Below are 20,715 nucleotides of genomic sequence, written 5' to 3' on the forward strand. Positions count from 1 at the left end.
GATTGCCTTACATCGTTGTTTTTGGAACTATGTAATAAAGGATTTCTTACTCGTTGTTTTTACTTTTGAGAATTGAATCATTGTCATACTTATCACTGTTGATCTTTCACATAGCTAAGAAGTGGATTAAGTGTTTTTATTCCCTACTCCCTGTGGATTCGATAGCCGCTCATCTGGGATTATTACTTCGACAAACCCGTGCACTTGCAGGATATACGCAAGGGGACCTTGTCAGTTCCCTTGGGTCATAACCTGGAGCTGTACCCAAAAAGAAAGAAAAACAAATCAGAACGATGATAGAATAAGAAAATATAAGATAGAATGAATAAATAGCTAAGAAAACAAAGTGCAAAGTATCTATAAACGCCTACTCCCCGGCAATGGCATGAAAAACTTGACACGTCCGTATATGCGTGTAAACCGCAAGTGCACTGGTGTCAAAGTAATAATCCGAGATGAGTGGGTATCGTATCCAAAAAGAGTAGGGAATAAAGACATTTAAGTTGTTTCTTAAGTAATGTGGAAGATGAATAGTGATAAGTGTGACAAAATATGAAATAACGAAGATAAAAGCAACAAGATAGAGAGCACATGTAAAGGAGAAGGTAAGGCTATCGATAAAGATGAGGTACCCGGATATTGATCTGCCTAGAACAATCATTTCAAGTGTAAGAACACACTATTATACTTCCTAATTGATGCAACAATGAGTCATGGAAATCCTTAATTACATGATCCCAAATCTAAGGTCAACCATGCCTAACTCTATACATGTCCCAGAGGAGAGATTGAATAACCTCTCAACCTCACACTCGCATAGAATTGCAATGAGCCCTAGGGATTCCAAATAATAAACCCTATTCCTATGTATAGACCTAGCCCTTTGGTTCAGGTACAAGATCCCTAGCACAATTAAGCCCTAGGTGCTAAAATCACTTCAACGCTTCACTCCGTTGCACTCGCAACTAAGCCCCAGCGGAAGGTTATCCCTTAGCAATTCACTCTACTATGGCGGCAAAGAACTCTTGGAATGTGGAGGTAGGATAGATCACACCGGAGGGGAAAGGGGGCGCTCCGCTACCTCTCGACCCACCCTCTCAACACTCTCCAATCTAGCTTTGTCTAAGTCTCATGGTGTGTCACTCACTCACAAGAGTTACCAATAAGAACTCTCAACCCTAGTGTCACTCTAAGGGAGTATTCATACAATCAAGTCTCCAAGATTGGAACTCACAATAAACATTAATTAATTGAAAGCATAATAAAGAGATTCAATGAAACAAATACATCCTAGGGTTCACAATACCAAAGTACCCACTAGCGGTTTAGCTCTTCATGGAGCTAGATACAATCAATGAAATCAAATATAAAAAAAAAGCATCTATAGAAAACCCCCTTGTTAGTCGTGGCCATAGTCTTGTGGAGAGTCCTCTACTCGTCGCAAGGGTCCCTTTGTTTGGCCTAGGATACACCTTACCGGATCGGTGCCTACGAAAGCTCTCCCACTAACCTTCTTCCAAATGGCACGTGATGTTGAAGCCGTAGAACCTCTCTAAAGACCTAGCCAATACCTCTCAAAACCCTAGCCGCCACCCTCTCTCCAGTTGGGGAAAAGATGAAAAAAAAATGCTAAAATCGGGTCTAAAATCGGGTTTTAAAGAGCTGGAATCGGGAATCCGCACGCCCGTGTGGGCGCCCCTGTGGATTTTTCACATTTCCACATGCCGGTGTAGATTCTCTGTTTTGCTGTTTTCTCGGCCGACTGTAAACAGTGCTGCTGCAGTATTTTTGCTACAGCACTGGCCTGAAATACTCCCGAATCCATACTTTCATCGAGGTAACGCAAACGAGCACACGTTACGTCGTGGATCGCCTTGCTTCTTCAATAACGGACATGTTGGTGGTGATCTTGTTCTATATGCACAAGTCGGAATGCTTGAATATGACTGCCCTTGTGCCTCTCCAAATAGTTGTGCTAACTCGAGTACGAGGAGGTTGGCACACATTCCTTCATCTGCACCCGACTTATGTCTTCACGTTTGAACCTTAGGAAGATTTCCTACAAATTAGTGCATTATGACCCACATTGGTTACTTTCTCTCATAATCGGCCTCACAGCCCTACTTGCATAAAAGTAACATAAATACACCCATATTAGCGTTAAAACCCGAGAAAATTAATGCTCAACATAAGGAAAGAACTCTTCGGATTCCTATCGCACAAGCACTTATCACTCATGCAGATTCCATAGGGGCCGCATAAAGCCATATGTGCCCTGTCAAGCCACAATTTATCCAAGTTATTAGCCTAGTTCATGCCCTATATGACCCCCATACAGCTCATTTACCCCTGGGTATAAAAGCACAATTTTAGGGCAAGAAAAGGAGTCTTTTAGCCACCACTTGGAGAAAAGAAGAAGAAGAATGAAAAAATATTTTGAAGGTGACATTCTAGGGCTAAAGAAGGAGGCAATAGCTTCATCATCAAAGGGAGAGATCTATCACCAAGGAAGGAAGGATCAAGGACCGGGAAGTGTCCTTCGGCTAGGGAAAGCGTCATTCGGCAGTTCTTGGAAGAGGAAAGCATCATTCGGACGGATCTCCATCTCCTTCTTCATTTTTTGACTAGGAAGTGTCATCTGTGAACTCTATTTATTCTTTCTTTACTTTGTTTTCATTACTTGTATGATGGACACCAGACCCCAAGTCAACTTGCCAAGGCAAATTCTGAGCGACCTTCTGGCAATCTGACTAGCAACACCGAGGAGAATCTAAGGGAACACTTGAAGGACATCGCCCTTAGAAGCAGAAGACAAGTTGAGACAAGGGTCAAAGTTAAACCAAGTGTCAAGGAAACTGGGGTAGCCATTGAGAAAGACCCCAATTAAGCTGAAAAAGTCATTGGAAATGATAATCTTAGAGGAAACAAAGAGCCTCAGCCACGAGGACCATAAAAACCATCCGAGTACAAACCCCCAATTCTCTATCCAGCTAGGCTGAAGCAAGACAAGAAGGATGTTCAATTCAGAAAGTTCATCAACATCTTCAAGCAACTCCACATAAACAACCCGATTATAGAAGCTTTGACTCAAATGCATAAATATGCCATGTTTCTAAAAGAAGTCATCACCAAGAAGAGAAAATTTAAGGATGAAGGCACCATGGCACTCATGGGAAATTGCTTGGCCATTGATCGCTTCCCCGCAAGTGTACGGGATGGCCAAGTATTACCCCTTGAGCGAGCACGAGGAGGTCATATTCCCAAGGGCCTGAGAAGCTACTCTTACTTCCTCTTCGCTATGTTGTTTAACCTCCAAGTTTGAATATGATAGTGATAAAACAAATAAATAAGTAAAATGCAAATAAAATGCTAACAATGAAGGCAAGATACGGGGGATAATCAAGAAAAGAAAGCGGTCCCAGATGAGGATCCTCTCAGGGGCTACTAAAGTGTGCAGGATGCCAGAACTAACATGCAATTGGCTAGTTGGACCGAGAAAACACTATATTAGGTCAACCCGATGGTCACGGCAATTAACCCATAATTCGGTATGAGTATTGGATACAGAATCTCTTCCGCCCAAATCCTCCTACCATTGCAATGGGAAAGGTGGTTTTCTCAAGTTAGGGTTAGAATACAAGATAATACTTAACCCTAGAAATGGAGGGGTATAAATATCCGATGGTCACGGCATATTTATACGTGTTTCCCTTCCAAACTTGGTGAGTCTAACACTAGAGCAATCTTCATGCAACCTAGCATTACCTAAGAATGGATACACTGAGTTCTCATGCATACCAAAGCATTCAAATACACCAAGCAAGAATCACAAACAAGCCAAAATACAATAGAAAGACCCAAGCATCCTTACAAGCACAAGTTTACCCCCAAGGTTCACCTACATCCGGTGACCTTGGGGTTTAATTATTCATAGTCATCAAATACAACAAGAAATCCATGCAAACAACCAAACAAAACATAAGAAATACTCCCTCAAAGAATGAACGCCGGAGAAGCTTCCAAAGACACCACACAAGAGGTGGCTTCCCTTGTCTTCAACCTCCTCTACATAAGCCCTAGGAGTAGATCTCACCCAAAATTGCGCTCTCCTCATTGAATCCTCTGTGGAAATTCCCTCAAAACCTTACTTCTAGCTCTGATTTGGTGTGGTGGTGGTGAGCTCCAAGAAGAAGGCTTCCTCCCCTCAAAAGCAACCCCTCGGGCTTCCCTGTGGGTGGCCTCACACTCACATTACTGCCCGTGAGGATGGTCATAGTACTGCCTGTAAGAAAATCCAGACTTAGACTTTTTCTGAAATTTTCATGTTCCGGGCTGCTACAGTCATGTACAGTGCCTGGGGTCCAAAAATGATGTTTTCGATGTCGATTTCTTCTTACATTCTGTCGTTGAGCTCACCTAGGCCTCCTTTGTGCCTGAAACAAGAAATAAAACGATTAAACCATAAGGAAGGCATCGAGTTCTCGATAAAATACAATAAACATGTGCATTGGTAAGTATAAAATACATACATTTAGACGTTTATCAGCCATATTAGAAAATAAACTCCAACAAAAGTTGAAAGATTCAGGGAGTGACACACCCCTTGTGAGTGCGTACAACAAGTGCATGAGTTATTGAAATAATAAAGTACCTTGGTGAATGGGTAGTCGCATCCATAGGGAATAGTGATCATGAAGCACAATAATTGCTATTTAACAATGGTGAAGATGATCCAAAGTGGAATGAACAATATCTATGCAAATAGAAATAAAAAGAACAAGAAGGAGACGTAATAAAATGATAGGAGAGGCAATCAATAGAAAGTGGGGCACCCGGACATTGCTCACCCTAGGACTATTGCTTCAAGTGTAGGACAGATCATTAAATCTCCTAACTGATGTTTAATGAGTCATGGAGATCCTTAAACACATGGTCTCAAACCTAAGGTCAACCATGACTAACCCTACACTATGCCCTAGCGGAAAGGAATCCTCTTGACACCTCACACAGTGCAAGGTTGCATAAAGTTCTAGGGACTCCAAGTGATAAACCCTTTTCCTAATCTATATCTAACCCTTTGGTCCAGGCCAAAGACCGCTAGTCACAATTAAGCCCCAGCACTAAGGATTACTTCAATGCTTTACTCTGTTGCTTGTGTAACTAAGCCCCAGCGGAGTTCCTCTCTTAGCACTTCACCCTATTGTGACCGCAAAAAACTCTTCGAACGTGGAGGTAGGATAAATCACACTGGAAGGGAAAGGGAAAGTTCCGCTACCTTTCGACTCACACTCTCAACCCTATCCAATCTAGCTTTGTCTAACCCTCATGGTGTGTCACTCATCCACAAGGATTACCAAGATGGATTCTTAACCCTAGTGTCACTCTAAGGGAAAATCACTTCAACAAGCATTCAAGATTGGAACTTAATTAGAACATCAATTAAAGAAAAACATAATGAAAGGTCAATAAAACAAAATCATCCTAGGGTTTATAAATCCAAGCACCCAGTAGGGGTTTACCTCTCCATAGAGCAAGATATAATCAATAATGAAATTGAAAGTAAAAACATGCAATCCATAAGTAAAACCCCTTGTAGTTCGTATCGATGGTCTTGTTGAGTAGCCTCATCTTCATCAAAGGTTGCCTCATCAAGCCTAGGGCACACTTCGCTGAATCGATGCCATGAAAGCCTAGGGCTCACCTCGCTGAATCGAGGCCGTAGAACCACTCTAAAAAGCTTGCCAAAGCCTCTCCAAACCCTAGCCGCGAGCGCCTGCAATGTTGGGAGAAGATGGGAAAAACATTCTTCAAAATGCCTGAAATCATGACTTAAATAGTATTGGAATCTGGCATCCGCATGGGTGCGTGGAATTTCCACACTCCTATGTGAATTTTGAGGAAATGAATTTCTTCGATCTGTAAACAGTAAAATGCTACAGTAATTTAGTACAGTGATTTGCTATAGTACTTCATAAAAAAACTCCTGAATCCACACTCTTCATCGAGGCCACATGAATGGGCACACATCCATGCGGTAGATCACGTTACGTCTTCAATAAAAGTCACATTAATGAAGATCTTGCTAGTAATGCATAAGTCGAAACATATGAGTGTGACTGCCCTTGTGCCCCTCCAAACTATGTATTCGCTGGAGGTTGGCACACACTCACATGCCTTTGAGCACAACTTGTGTCTTCATGTTTGTTTACTCCAAGATTTCATCTAAAAAATGCACCCACGATCTACTTTTGGTTTCTTTCTTTCATACTTGTCTCCACAACCCTACATGCGCAGAAAAACACAAATACACATGCATAAGTGTTAAAACCTAAGAAAAGCAATGCTCAATGTAAGAAATGAATACTTCGTATTACTATTGCATAAGCACTTATCAGGGAGCTTCATAATTTCTCGCGTGCTTGCAGGAGGAGTTCAAGAGGATTCCTTAGTGGATTCGGGGGCTAGCATTAATGTCATTCCCTACACCACGTATTTGAAGCTTGGTCTAGATAAGCTTAGACCCATAAGGATAACTTTACAATTAGTGGATCGATCAACAAGAAAGCCTTGTGGGATTGTGGAGGATGTGATCATCTAGGAAGACAAATTTGTCTTTCCTATAGATTTTGTCATCATGGATATCGATGAAGATGTGGAGACACCGTTGATTTTTTATTAGCCATTCCGTAGTACCTCAGGTGCCCTAATAACCCTAAAGGAGAAAAATTAATGTTGAGCATCAGAGAGGAAGAAGCAGTGTACACTTTACCTACTACCATAAAACACTCACTAGACGATGATTACACACTTTATTTTATTGATGAAACTGATATCTTGATTTTTGATCGTGTACAGGAAGTGTTGTCATTAAATCCCTTAGATGGGTACTTAGATTAACAGGGAAATGAAGAACAAGAAGAATCCCATCCTCCTCTTCCAAGTCACAATTTAAAGCAACCAAAGAAGAAAGTGAAATGCACTAATGCAAAAGAAAAAGATAAAAAATAGTCAATGTTGAAGAAAATTTGGACGGAAGTTCATTAAAGAAAAAGAAAGGTATCAACCCTCATCATCCAACACCTGAAGTAGGGAAGATACAACTCTCACCTCTCTTTACTCATGAAAAATTTGAAGTTCATTCGTTATTGTCATTGAATTTACTGGGAGGGAACATTTCTCGAAAGATGATCAGGGGTAGCATCAAGCTCTTCGAACCGCCATGAGGTACGTCAGGCTCATGACGTTAAACAAGTGCTTCTTTGGAGGCAACCCAAGCATTCAGGGGTGTACATTTCATTTTTTATATTCTAGGTGTCCATTTTACTATTCTCATCATTATTTTCTTTATTCATATTATATGTGAATAAGTCCATGCTCACATGCCTTGTGCATTTTTTCTCATAATATTTCATGTGTTTTAATCAATAACCATCTTGAGAAGCATATTTTTGATGTATTTCATGCATTAGATCAAAGTTTTAATCATCTCATTCATGTTAGAAAGAGTCCCAAACCATTGCCTAAGTTCATTTAGTCGTTTGGTAGCAAAAGGGTTCAAAACAGAGGAGAATAACTAGGCTAAATGGCCTTCATGTGGGCTGCATGAAGGCCACATACAGCAAACCTGAGAGGTTTTCCTATGCCATGTAGCCACCATGCGGCCGCATAGAGGCTGCATGTAGTGGGTTACGGGCTTATAGCCCCTATTCTCTTACTCTCTCTCTCTCTCTCTCTCTCTTCTTTTCCACCCACTTCTTGTCGATTTCCCCTCATTTTTCTCACTCATTTCTCAAGTAAACCACTTTATTCTTTCTTCTAAAACTCCTCCTCACCTTATTGGAACATAGATCTACTAGTTTGCCAAAGGTTTAACGCAAGTTTTCTCAAGTTTTTGTCTGTAAGCTCTTTGATGCCCTAGCTTGATGTTTCTCATATGTCTTGTAATATTGGAGCTTTTGTTTTGAATGTTTTCAAGAATTTTTCTTCCTTTTGATGTTGTGAATCTTGTGGTTAAGGTTTCCATCGAATTTATCTACAAATTTTTTGACATCCATGTTTTTGGGGAAACTCTTGCAAAATAAATAGTGACTACAGCCACCACACGGCCGCATGCTCATTTTCCATATTTTTCCCCCACTTTTTCTTCATCTTTTACACCACATTTTGAATTAGTTTGGATTCCTTGAAGCTTGATGGAGTTTATTTTGGTTGTAGGGTTGCCAAACTTCAAAAGGCTCGCCTACAAACACCCAAAAAAGGCAACAACACTCCCCAAGAAACCTCATTTCAGGCATGCTCATCATCAAGAAAAATATGAACTTTTAAAGACAAAACCATTTGGCACATTTTGTTATATTGATTGGCGCATCTTAGAAACCCTTGGGGTAGATAACAAGTCCAGAGTTTCATTTCATATGATCGTTGGGATAGGTTGTTCTCGATCGATGACCCTACCCATTCCCAACTAACTTTGGAAGTGCTAAGTACTTTTGAAGCTTGCCATGATGAAAGAACTGTGGAAGCCAGAAAACAAGGGGCTATTCATTTTCAAGCTTTTGGGAAATCCCATGAGATAAACCATATGGAGTTTGTGAAGCACTTAGGGATCTATGATAATGAGTTAATCTACACGGTGCCATTTGGCCTGTTGAAAGTAAGTTTCTCATCATACACGAATGTCAACTACTATTGGACCACTCTTACAGTTAGCAATAGTGAAGACTTTAGGGAAGCCACATGCTTCAAAAAACTAGTGCACAGATACATTCAAGCCCTTATTGCTCGTTCTATTAGAGGCTGAAAGGATAGTACAGGCATGGTTACATAGTCAGACTTGTACATCATTTGACCCGTACGAGGGGTTGCTAGACCAAGAAGTGGAGGAGGAAGAAATAATGATACTTGGTCTAGAGGAGAAAGTACCATCTACCAAGAGGATTCTGAAGAAGGTGCTCTAGAAGATGAAGAGAGAAGGAGACGCCACAAGAAATGCCCCAAGTTTGTTGGGGATGCACAAGAACGAAACAAGGGTGATGAATCCTCATGTGGTAACAAGTTCAATAACTCCCCCTCTACCTTCAAGAGACTTTGTTCATCATGTTTTCAAGTAATGGGTAAGAGGGAAACCTTCATCTATGAGCCCCAGTGAGGTAAGGCAAGGTACGTCAAGCTTAGTGACATTAAATAAGCGCTTCTTTGGAGGCAACCCAAGTTCTTCACTATTTTCTAGTTCTTAGTTTACTGTTTTCATGAATAAGGCTTGAGTGTTGGTGTCTTCATCTTTTAGATGCTATTGCTATGATTTTTCTCGTTGATTGTTCGGTGTTATCATGTGCTTTAATGTGTGTGGTGAAGCTCTTGGTCATTTGAGCGTGTTTTAAAAGTTTTCACTTGTTAATGTTGCATTATAAGATAGACTCTGACTGTGTATACATGTTCAGGAATTTTCTGCAGAGCTAGCAGATTTTTCTAAGTTAACCAGAGAAGGTATACGGCCGTGTGGAATTTCCACACGAGCGTGTGTTTTTGTTCAGAGCTCATCCCGAGAGGACACAAGGGCGTGTGTTTGGCCCTGTGAATGACCTTGTCAAGGTCACACGCCTGTGTGGTAATTCATCACCAGTGTGTGTTTCTCTGTAGAGACTTCGTGATTTATCCTGAGAAGACACAAGGGCTTGCGTCTGCCCTTGTGTCTAACAATGTGACAAACACACTAGCATGGGTAAATTCCACACCCCCGTGTGGATCTCTGCAGATAGTTCTCCTCCATCGTGAGAAGACATAGGGGCGTGTGAGTTCTCCTCCATTCTGGCCGATTATAAGAGTTTTGATCTCCTTCTTGTTGGTAAACTTTCTTTCTCTAGTTTCTTCGCCATACTTGATTTTAATTTGTTATAATGGTTAATGCTGCTTCATTTCTATGAATAGATGGTCCATGCATGCTTAAAATATGTTTAGAGATGAAGTTACGGTGTATTTTTGGAATTTTGGCATGCGGCTGTGCGGTTTTCACATCCTGCAAATCCACACGGGCATGTGAAATTTCCATTCGACCGTGTGGATCCCTGCAGTGTTGTTTAATGAATGAATTTGATCGTTTTCTTTTCGATACTTACAGGTATGGCCCCCAGAACAAAGAAAGCCACTGGCAAGCGCCCCCGAGAGCACTCCCTCGATCCCGAGCATATAGAATTTGGTATTCCCGAGCACCAGGCTCGGTTTGAGCGTTTGTCCAAGCTTAAGTTTGGTCATACACGGTCTTGAATTTGGACACTGTGGGAGAGATACAGTTGGCTGATGATATGGCAAATGAGCTTGAGGAGATGCTAGCCGTGCACAGTTGGGACAAACTGTTATCTATTCGTTACCCTGCTATTCATTTACAGACACTGGAAGTACTCGCATCATTTGATTTTGACAGATTATACTCCAATTTTTAATAGTGGTGACGCCATATAGTTTAGAGTATTCGGGCATTATTATAGTATGAGAGTCACAAAGTTTTTGACTTGATTGGGGCTCTACAATGATAATTTCATACCGACCCCATTGGGTATAGAGATGATCAGACAGATGGGTATGTTGTGTAGGTATGGCCCGGGAGTGAATGTATTGATTGTGACTGACCAAGAGATAGCAAGGGGAGAAGCTGATGCAGACAAGGGGTCACATCAGGCTTCCATGCCTCAGCCCAAGCAGATTGAGACTGATGCACTACTTTAGCAAATCACTGTAGTAGTTACTATAGCTATTACTGTTCACAGCCTACAGAAAATTAGAATTCCAGAGAATCCACACGCCCATGTGAAATTTCTACAGGGGCGTGTGAAAATCCACAAGGCCTTGTGGATGCCCGATTCCAGCCTATTTAAAGCCGTGATTCATCCTGATTTGAGGATCCTTCTTTCTATTTTATCTCCAACTCTTGAGAGGACTGCGGCTAGGGTTTAAAGAGGTATTGGCAAGGCTTTTGGAGTGGTTCTACAACTTTAACACCACATTTCTCTTGGAAGATAGCAATTGGGGGAGATTTTGTCGACACCGCTCCAGTGAGGTGTACCCTAGGCTTAACGAGTGGACCTTTGGAGAGGATGAGGCTACTCCACAAGACCATCGACATGACTACCAAGGGGTTTTTCCTATCGATTACTTGTTTTTACTTTCGATTTTAATATTGATTGTATCTTGCTCCATAGAGAGCTAAACCGCTAGTGGATACTTGGATTTGTGAACCCTAGGATGTATTTGTTTCATTAACCTTTTATTATGCTTTCCTTAATTGATGTTTTAATTGAGTTCCATCCTTGAATGCTTGTTAAATTATTTCTCCATTAGAGTGACACTATGGTTGAGAATTCACATTGGTAATCCTTGTGAGTGAGTGACACACCAAGAGGGTTAGATAAAGATAAATTGGAGAGGTTCCAGAGGGTGAGTTGAGAGCTAGCAGAGCGTCCCCTTTTTCCTCCGGTGTGATTTATCCTACCTCCGTTTCCTAGCGTTCTTTGTGGTTACAATAAAGTGAAGTACTAAGAGAGAAACTCCTCTGGAGCTTAGTTGTGCGAGCAACAGAGTGAAGCGTTGAAGTAATCCTTAGTATCTGGGGCTTAATTGTGAGTGGCCTTTTTCCATGGACCAAATAATTAGGTCTACATATAGGAATAGCGTTTATCACTTGGAATCCCTAGAGGGTCTTGCAACTTTGCACAATGTGAGGTGTTGAGACTGATCGATTTCTCTGTCGGGGTATAGTGTAGATTTAGTCACGGTTGACCTTAGGTTTGGGACCGTGTATCTTAGGATTTCCACAACTCATTAAGCGTTAGTTAGGAAGCATAATACTTGCTTTTGCACTTAAAGCGAGAATCATAGGCGGAACAATATCTGAGTACCCACTTCATATAGATTGCCTTTCCTCTCACTTATCTGTGATTCTCTTTCTTATTTCTTTTATTTTTATCTACATTACATCTTATCAACACAATCATTGTTTCATCTTCACTTTTTTAAATAGCAATCTTGGTGTTTTTATTCCCAACTTCCAGTGGATATGATATCCACTTACCTGGGATTTATTACTTCGATAAACCCATGTTCTTGCGGGTCACACACAACGGGTGTGTCAAGTTTTTGGCGCCATTGCCGGGGAGTAGACGTTTAGAGATACTTTGCTTTTTGCTATCTTAGTTATTTATTCATTTATTCTATTTCACATCTCCTTATTCTATCATCATTCTGATTTGTTTTCTTTCTTTTGGTGCAGCTCTAGGTTCTGACCCGAGGGAATCCTTCGATATTCATTGAAGGTGATCTAGAACTTGAATGTACACTCAGAAGAAGGGGTAAAGAACTTGTGCAAGAACCGTCCAATCAAGCTGAAATAGAAGTTGAAAGGTTAGACAATATGGCAGCGCAGAATGAACAACAGAGAACACTTTCTGACTTTACCAGACCCTTAGTTATAGGGAGACAATCTAGTATTGTGTGACTCCCGATTACAGCTCCAAATTTTGAGTTAAAGTCGTCATTCATCTAGATGATTAAGCAGTCAGCTCAGTTCAGTGGTTTGGCCGACAAGGATCCAAAAAATCACATCGAAAACTTCTTAGAAGTTTGTGACATGCTATAAGATTGAGGGCTTTCCCATTATCTCTCAAAGGAAGAGCCAAGCAGTGGCTTCATTCCTTGCCAAAAGGATCCATCATGACTTGGAATGAGATGGTCAAAGCTTTCCTTACAAGATATTTCCCTCAGGGAAAGTCGGCAAGGCTTCATAATGATATATCATCATTTGTTCAGATGAACCTTGAATCCTTGTTTGAGATGTGGGAGCGATTAAAGGATTTCTTGTGGAAGTGTCCATAACATGGATTTCCTGAATCGATGATCATTCAAACTTTTCACAATGGGTTGAATCCACATGCAAGATAACTTCTAGATGCCGCCTCAGGAAGTACAATGGGGAACAAGACCCCTAATGAAGCCTGACAATTGGTAGAAGAAATGGCCATGAATAGCTACCAATTTCATGCAAGGGAAAGGAAGAAAGTGGCCCGTCTCCATGAGATCGATGCGGTTACATCTTTGGTTGCCCATGTAGAGACATTGAGCAAAAAATTGGATACATTGACTTCACCGAGGCTGGCCACTATCACGAGTTTTGATGGCTGTGAGGGTTCACATATGCCATCTGATTGTCCTATTTCGATTGCTACTTCAGCCCCGACTGAACAAGTAGACTTTGTGGGTAATTCGGGAAGAGTACAAGGTAATGCTTATAGCAACACTTGCAACCACGGGTGGAGGAACCACCCCAATTTCTCATAGAGTAACCAAGGGTAGCAAAAGGCCATAGCACCACCGGGTTTTCAACAACAACAAGCCCCAAACCCGGAGAATAGAGTTTCAGGCTTGGAGACCTGGATGACCGATTTAGAGAAAGCCTTGACCAAAATTTGTGCAATCATCAGATACACAGTTCAATCGGTTGAGGCTACACTTCGCAACCACACCGCTTCATTGCACAATTTAGAGAATCAAGTGGGGTAAATTATGAAGTCTCTATCAGAGAGATCACAAGGAAGCTTGCCGAGTAACATTGAGACCAATCCATGGAAACATGTGAAGGCAATCACTTTGAGAAGTGGTCATGAGGTCGAGGGTAGGCTTCCAAGTGAGAAGACCAATGTTGAAGCATCCGAGGTCATGGAGGTTGAGGAAAGAGCAAACAAGGAGAAGGAGGTGGCATCCCCACCTTAGAAGAAAAGAATCCCTTATCCTTCGAGATTGAAGAACGACCAAAATGATGAGCAATACAAGAAGTTCTTGGGTCTATTCAAGCAATTGCACATCAACATTCTTTTTGTGAAGGCGTTGTTTCAAATGCCTCTATATGCTAAGTTCTTGAAAGATCTTTTGACTAACAAGAGGAAGTTGGAAGAGAGTGCATCGGTGATCCTAGATGCCTCTTGTTCGGCGATGTTGCAAAAGAATATGCCAAACAAGAAGAAAGACCCCGGAAGCTTCATCATCCCATGCAACGTTAGCAATTTGGGTAAAGAAATGGCATTGGCGGAAAAGGGGCTAGTATCAATGTCATGCCATATTCTTTCCTTCAGAAGCTAGGCTTGGGAGAGCCTAGGCCTACTTGAATGACATTACAAATGGCAGACCAAGCGGTGAGCCATCCAAGGGGCATCATTGAAGATGTGCTTGATCAAATTGACAAGTATATATTTCCTATAGACTTCATACTGTTGGACATCGATGAGGATGCGAATGTTTCTTTGATACATGGGAGGCCATTCTTGCGCAATTCCAAGGCACTAATCAACATGGACGGTGGGGGGTTGACACTGAGGGTGGGCAACAACAAGTTGACCTACCGCCTCGTCGAAGCCATGCGATATTCTCTTGACTCTGATGATACTCTCTACTATCTTAACACTATTGATGAACTAATCGATGAATATGTGCTAGAAATCTTGAATCTAGACCCGTACGAGTGGGTGCTAGACCAAGAAGTGGAGGAGGAAGAAGTAATGATACTTGGTATAGAGGAGAAAGTACCATCTACCCCGGAGATTGTGAAGAAGGTGCTCCAGAAGATGAAGCAAGCAAGGAGACGCCACAAGAAATGCTCCAAGTTTGTTGGGGATACATAAGAATGGAACAAGGGTGATGAACCTTCTTGTGGTAACAAGCTCGATAACTCCCCCTCTACCTTCAAGAAACTTTGTTCATTGTGTTTTCAAGTCATGGGTAAGAGGAAAACCTTCATCTATGAGCTCCCGTGAGGTACGGTAAGGTACGTCAAGCATAGTAATGTTAAAAAAACGCTTCTTGAGAGGCAACCCAAGTTGTTAAGTATTTTCTAGTTCTTAGTTTAGTGTTTTCATGAATAAGGCTTGAGTGTTGGTGTCTTGATCTTTTAGATGCTATTGCTATGATTTTTCTCATGGATTGTTCGGTGTTATCGTGTGCTTTAATGTGTGTGGTGAAGTTCTTTGTCGTTTGAGCGTGTTTAAAATGTTTTCTCTGGTTAATGTTGCATTATAAGGTAAGCTTTGAGTGTGGATACATGTTCAGGAATTTTCTGCAGAGCCAGCAGATTTTTCTAAGTTAACCAGAGAAGGCATACGGCCGTGTGGAATTCCCACATGGGAGTGTATTTTCATTCAAAGCTCATCTTGAGAGGACACATGGGCGTGTATTTGCCCCTGTGAACGACCTTGTCAAGGTCACACACCCATGTGGTAATTCCACACGGGCGTGTGTTTCTCTATAGACACTTAGAGATTTACCCAGAGAAGACACAAGGGCTTGCGTCTGCCCATGTGTCTGACGCTGTGACAAACGAAGGGGCGTGGGTAAATTCCACACGCCCGTGTGGATCTCTGCAGAGAGTTCTCCTCCATCCCTAGAAGGCACAGGGATGTGTGAGTGTCCCTGTGAGTAACTCTGTGAAAGTTCCACATGCCTGTTTGTAATTTCCACAGGGGCATGTGGAACACTTTGAGAATTTTCTTGGATGGATAGAGAAGTCACAAGGGCGTGTGGGCTCCCCTGTGGGCTAGGTGCACGGGTGTGGGGAATTTCCACACCTGTATGGATGCGTTCAGAGACAGTGTGCTATTGACACATCCGTATATGCGTGTACACCGCAAGTGCACGGGTGTCAAAGTAATAATCCCAGATGAGTGGGTATCGTATCAACAGAGAGTAGGGAATAAAGACACTTAAATTGTTTCTTAACTAATGTGGAAGATGAATAGTGATATGTATGACAAGATTCAATTCTTAAGAGTAAAAATAACAAGAAAAAGAGCACAAGTAAAGGAGAAGATAAGGCAATCGATAAAGATGGGCTACCCGGATATTGTTCCACCTAGGATAATCGTTTCAAGTGCAAGAAACCTTTATTATGCTTCCTAATTAATACAATAGTGAGTCGTGGAAATTCTTAATTGTATTGTCCCAAATCTAAGGTCAACCATGCCTAACTCTATATATGTCCCGGAGGATAAATCTAACAATCTCAACACCTCGCACTCGTATAGAATTGCAATGAGCTCTAGGGATTCCAAATGATAAACCCTATTACTAGGTATAGACCTAACCCTTTGGTCCAGGTGAAAGATCCCTAACCACAATCAAGACCTAGATGCTAAAATCACTTGAATACTTCACTCCTTTGCACTCGCAACTAAGCCCCAGCGGAAGCTCATCCCTTAGCCCATTCACTCTACTATGGCCGCAAAAAACTCTTGGAACATGGAGGTAGGATAGATCACATCATAGGGGAAAAGGGATGCTCCGCTACCTCTCGACTCACCCTCTCAACCCTCTCCAATCTTGCTTTGTCTAACTCTCATGGTATGTCACTCACTCACAAGAGTTACCAAGAAGAACTCTCAACCCTAGTGTCACTCTAGGTGAATATTCATACAATCAAGCATACGAGATTGAAACTCACAATAAACATCAATTAATTGAAAACATAATAAAGAGATTCAATGAAACAAATACATCCTAGTGTTCATAAATACCCAAGTACCCACTAGGGGTTTAGCTCTCCATGGAGCTAGATACAATCAATTAAATTGAATGTAAAAACAAAGCATCCATAGAAAACTCCCTCGTTAGTCATGGCGATTGTCTTATGGAGAGTCCTCTCTCATCGCAAGGGTCCCTTTCTCCGGCCTAGGATACACCTCGCAAATCGGTGCCGACGAAAGCTCTCCCACTAACCTTCTTCTAAATGGCACGCGATGTTGGGGCCGTAGAACCTCTCCAAAGCCCTAGCCAATACCTTTCAAAACCCTAGCCGCAACCCTCTCTCAAGTTGGGGAAAAGATGGAGAAAAGAATACTGAAATCAGGGCTAAAATCGGCTTTTAAAGGGCTAGAATCAAGAATCCACACGCCCGTATGAGCGCCCCTATGTATTTTTCACACAGGCAAGTGGAATTTCCACACGCCCGTGTGGATTCTCTGTTTTCCTATTTTCTCGGCCGGCTGTGAACATTGCTGGTACAGTATTCTTGATACAGTTTTCCTACAGTACCCTACTACAGTATTGGCCCGAAATACTACCGAATCCATGCTTTCATCGAGTTAACGCAAACAGGCACACGTTTATGTCGTGGATCGCTTTGATTCTTCAATAACGGACATATTGGTAGAGATCTTGTTCTATATGCACAAGTCAGAATGCTTGAATGTGACTGCCATTGTGCAAGAATACGAGGAGGTAGCCACACATTCCCGCATTTCGAACCCGACCTATGTCTTCGCGTTTGAACCTTAGCAAGATTTCCTCTAAATCAGTGTATTTAAGACCCACATTGGCTTCTTTCTTTCATATTTGGCCCTACCTACATGAAAGTAAGATAAATACACACATATTAGCGTTAAAACCCGAGAAACGTAATCCTCAACACAAGGAAAAACACTTCGTATTCTTATCACACAAGCACCTATCAGCTATCTCGATAGTGCAGAAGGGCGTGCATCTGTCCATGTGAAGTCCTCCTGTTGAGTTACACGGGCGAGGGTAATTTCCACATGCCCGTGTGGATGCGTTCAGAGACAGTGTGCTATCTCGAGAGCACAGAAGGGCGTGTGTCTACCGCTATGAAGCACTCCTGTGGAGTCACACCAGCGTGGGTAATTTCCACACGCCCGTGTGGATGTGCAGAATTACAAGAGATGTGGGTTTTCCTTAAAATCACTTTGTGTGTCTTCATCTTCACACCCCAAATGGCTTAGAGAATACACATTTTCATTCCCCAGGTCTTTCACTGTCAATTTAGCAAGGTTTTACATGAGTTTCCCAGCCAATTTTTATAGTTTTCATCTCCTTCTCTTTGGTAAACTTTCTTTCTGTTATTTCTTTACCGTACTCTATTTTAATTAGTTCAAATGGTAAAATGTTGCTTCATTTCTATGAATAGATGGTCCATACATGCTTAGAATAACTTTAGAGATGAAGTTGTGGTGTATTTTTGTAATTTTGTTATGCGGCCTTGCGGTTTTCATATCACACGAATCCACACGGGCATGTGAAATTTCCGCACGACCGTGTGGATCCCTGTAGTGTTATTTTATGAATGAATTTGATCATTTTCTTTTCGATACTTGCAGGTATAGCCCCGTGAACAAAGGAAGATGCTGGTAAGTGCCCTCGAGAGTACTTCCCCAAGCTCGAGCATATTGAATTTGCTATTCCCAAGCACTAGGCTCAGTTTGAGTGTATCCAAGCGTAAGTTTGGTCAGACGCAGTTCTTGGATTTTGACACTGTGCGAGAGATATAGATGGCTGATGATATGGCAGATGATCTTGAGGAGATCCTAGCCGTGGGCAGTTGGCCTAGATTGTTATCTATTCGTGACCCTGTTATTCGTTTGTTGACACTGGAAGTACTCGCATCATTTGAGTTTGGCAGATCATACTCCAGTTTTAGCAGTGGTGATGCCATATAGTTTAGAGTATTTGGGCATCATTATAGTATGAGCGTCACACAGTTTTCAACTGGATTTTATCTCTACGATGACAAATTCACTGCCACAGAGGTGTACGAGCAGCTTCCTACAGATTATCCCAGTAGCTTGACTCCTCAGCGCACTTGTCGAGTATTATGTGGTCGTTGTCAATATGACCCAGGGTTGTCAAAGGTGACTTGTCTATCTAGGCCGAGTTATAAGTACATGTACGTCGTTTTGAGCAGATCAGTGAATGGTCGTGGAGACAGCACTGGAATTCTGAGCAGGCAGGAGTTGTTATATCTGTACTCCATATTGCAGAGCGAGCCACTTCACTTAGGACATGTCCTAGCAGAGTATCTGAGACATTAGGGATAGTATGCTAGGATCAGTGCCCTCTTCTCTAGACCCTACATTATGAGGCTTATCGTGGGTATGGGCCTATTAGATACTATTAGAAGGGCGGAGAAGACAATCATACCTACCCCTTTTTGTAAAGAGATGATCAGACAGATGGGTGTTGATAAGTGTCTAAATGTACATATTTCTGTATATGTATTTGTCACTTCTAGCATGTATTTTTACAAGAATTGATGCCCGTTTTATGCTTAATCGTGTATTATTTGCTTTGCAGGGCACGGGAACGCCATGGAGGACACGAAGATATAATTTGGGCAAAAAAGAGAAGAAAACCAGGTCGCAGTACTGTAGCAGTGGTACTGCAGTACCAACACTACAGCAAGATCACTGTAGATACCACTGTAGCACCTGGAGAGTTTCCAAGACAGAAATCAAATCATGGCATACGGCCTCAATGCTGCCCGGTATAGAGCCCGGGATAATCACTATAACACAAAGGAAGTTGATTGTTTGAAGGCATACTGGCTTATTGAGGTGCTCATTGAGCCAGTATGGATACTATTTGGAGTGCATTTGAGGAGTTTCCTTGCCCCGAACAGTGTCAATGAGGAGCTCAATGAGGTCCTCATTGAGCTAGTATACAACCTCAATGAGGTCCTCATTGAGCTTGGGATTCCAGCCGGGATTGAGTGATCTTGGCGTTGATTATGAGGGGTATAAAAGGCATTTTTGGGAAAAGAAATAAGGACTTTTGGGAGAGACTTGGAGGGTTCTTGGCAACCACCACTTGGAAGGAAGCAGAGAAACGAAGACATCATATTCTTGGGAGATTTGGCTTGAAGCTTGGGAAGATCAAGGGCTTGAACTTCAAGGGGAAGCTTCATCATCAAGGCAGGAGAAGCATTAGGCACCTTTAGGGCTATAAGAAGCGTCATTCGGCCGGCATTCTCCCTCCTCTTCATCATTCGGACTAGGGAGTGTCATTTATGCATTCAGTTCTTGCTTTTGTTGTGTTTGAGACATTTATTTGTATGATGGCACACTAGACCCCCAAGGCCACCGGATGTAGGTGAACCTTGGGGGGTTCATCATGTATTTTGGATGCTTCACTTTTATTTGGAATGCATTGGTGTGATTTGTGGTTTAGCTCATGTTGTTTCATGCCTAGAACTATAATATGGAGAAATCCTTAGTTCTTATTTGAGTTGTATACGTAGACGTGACCTACTCACGTGTACTAGATCATCATTGAGCTAAAAGGGGAGATCCTTGACCAACATGCCGAGAAATTGGATGTAGGTTGCCCCTCTGAACCATGAGGATGAACTTAAGTTAAGTGCGTCTTTATTTCGCGATCTCCATGTGCTTAATGCAATCATAGGAATATGACTAAGGAGAAATCCTTGTCATCATTTGTATGAGATTAGGGTTTGACTACCGAGAAATCGGGATTGAACTATTGTTGTGGTCCGTCGGCCTAAATCACCCATGTCATCTATTCTTATGCATCAGTACATCATGATGAATCCCTCTTGGGAATCCTCATCCCTAGGCCTGTTCTTATCATTATTGCTCTTGTGTTTTTCTTGCTTGTTGTGGGATTGCTATACATGTATTCTTAATTACGTTATTGCATGTACTAGACTAAGAACATGTTGGAGTTTTAAGGTTAGAAAATAAGTGATGGAGGAGTAATAGGAGCTCCTTGGCCCCGTGGAATACTACGTCCCCTGTGTCACTCACAGGGTATTGCTTGACGATCCTGTACACTTGCAGGCACATAATCAAGTTTTTGGCGTCGTTGCCGGGGACTTAAGGAATTCTAGGAAACTTCTAGCTTATTGCTCTAACCATTTTTCTTTTCTTTCATTTC

At 41.9% G+C, this 20,715-nt stretch overlaps 1 non-coding gene across 1 annotated transcript; it reads right to left on the minus strand.

Annotated features, from left to right (window-relative positions):
• Positions 1 to 12,765: 12,765 nt before the first annotated feature.
• LOC120257046 lies at positions 12,766 to 12,872 on the minus strand. Its single transcript, XR_005535494.1, has one exon. It is a non-coding gene; the product is annotated as a small nucleolar RNA R71 (small nucleolar RNA).
• Between the last annotated feature and the right edge of the window lie 7,843 nt (positions 12,873 to 20,715).

Source organism: Dioscorea cayenensis, unplaced genomic scaffold (genome assembly GCF_009730915.1).
Source record: "Dioscorea cayenensis subsp. rotundata cultivar TDr96_F1 unplaced genomic scaffold, TDr96_F1_v2_PseudoChromosome.rev07_lg8_w22 25.fasta BLBR01001817.1, whole genome shotgun sequence".
NCBI classification, from domain to species: Eukaryota; Viridiplantae; Streptophyta; class Magnoliopsida; order Dioscoreales; family Dioscoreaceae; genus Dioscorea; species Dioscorea cayenensis.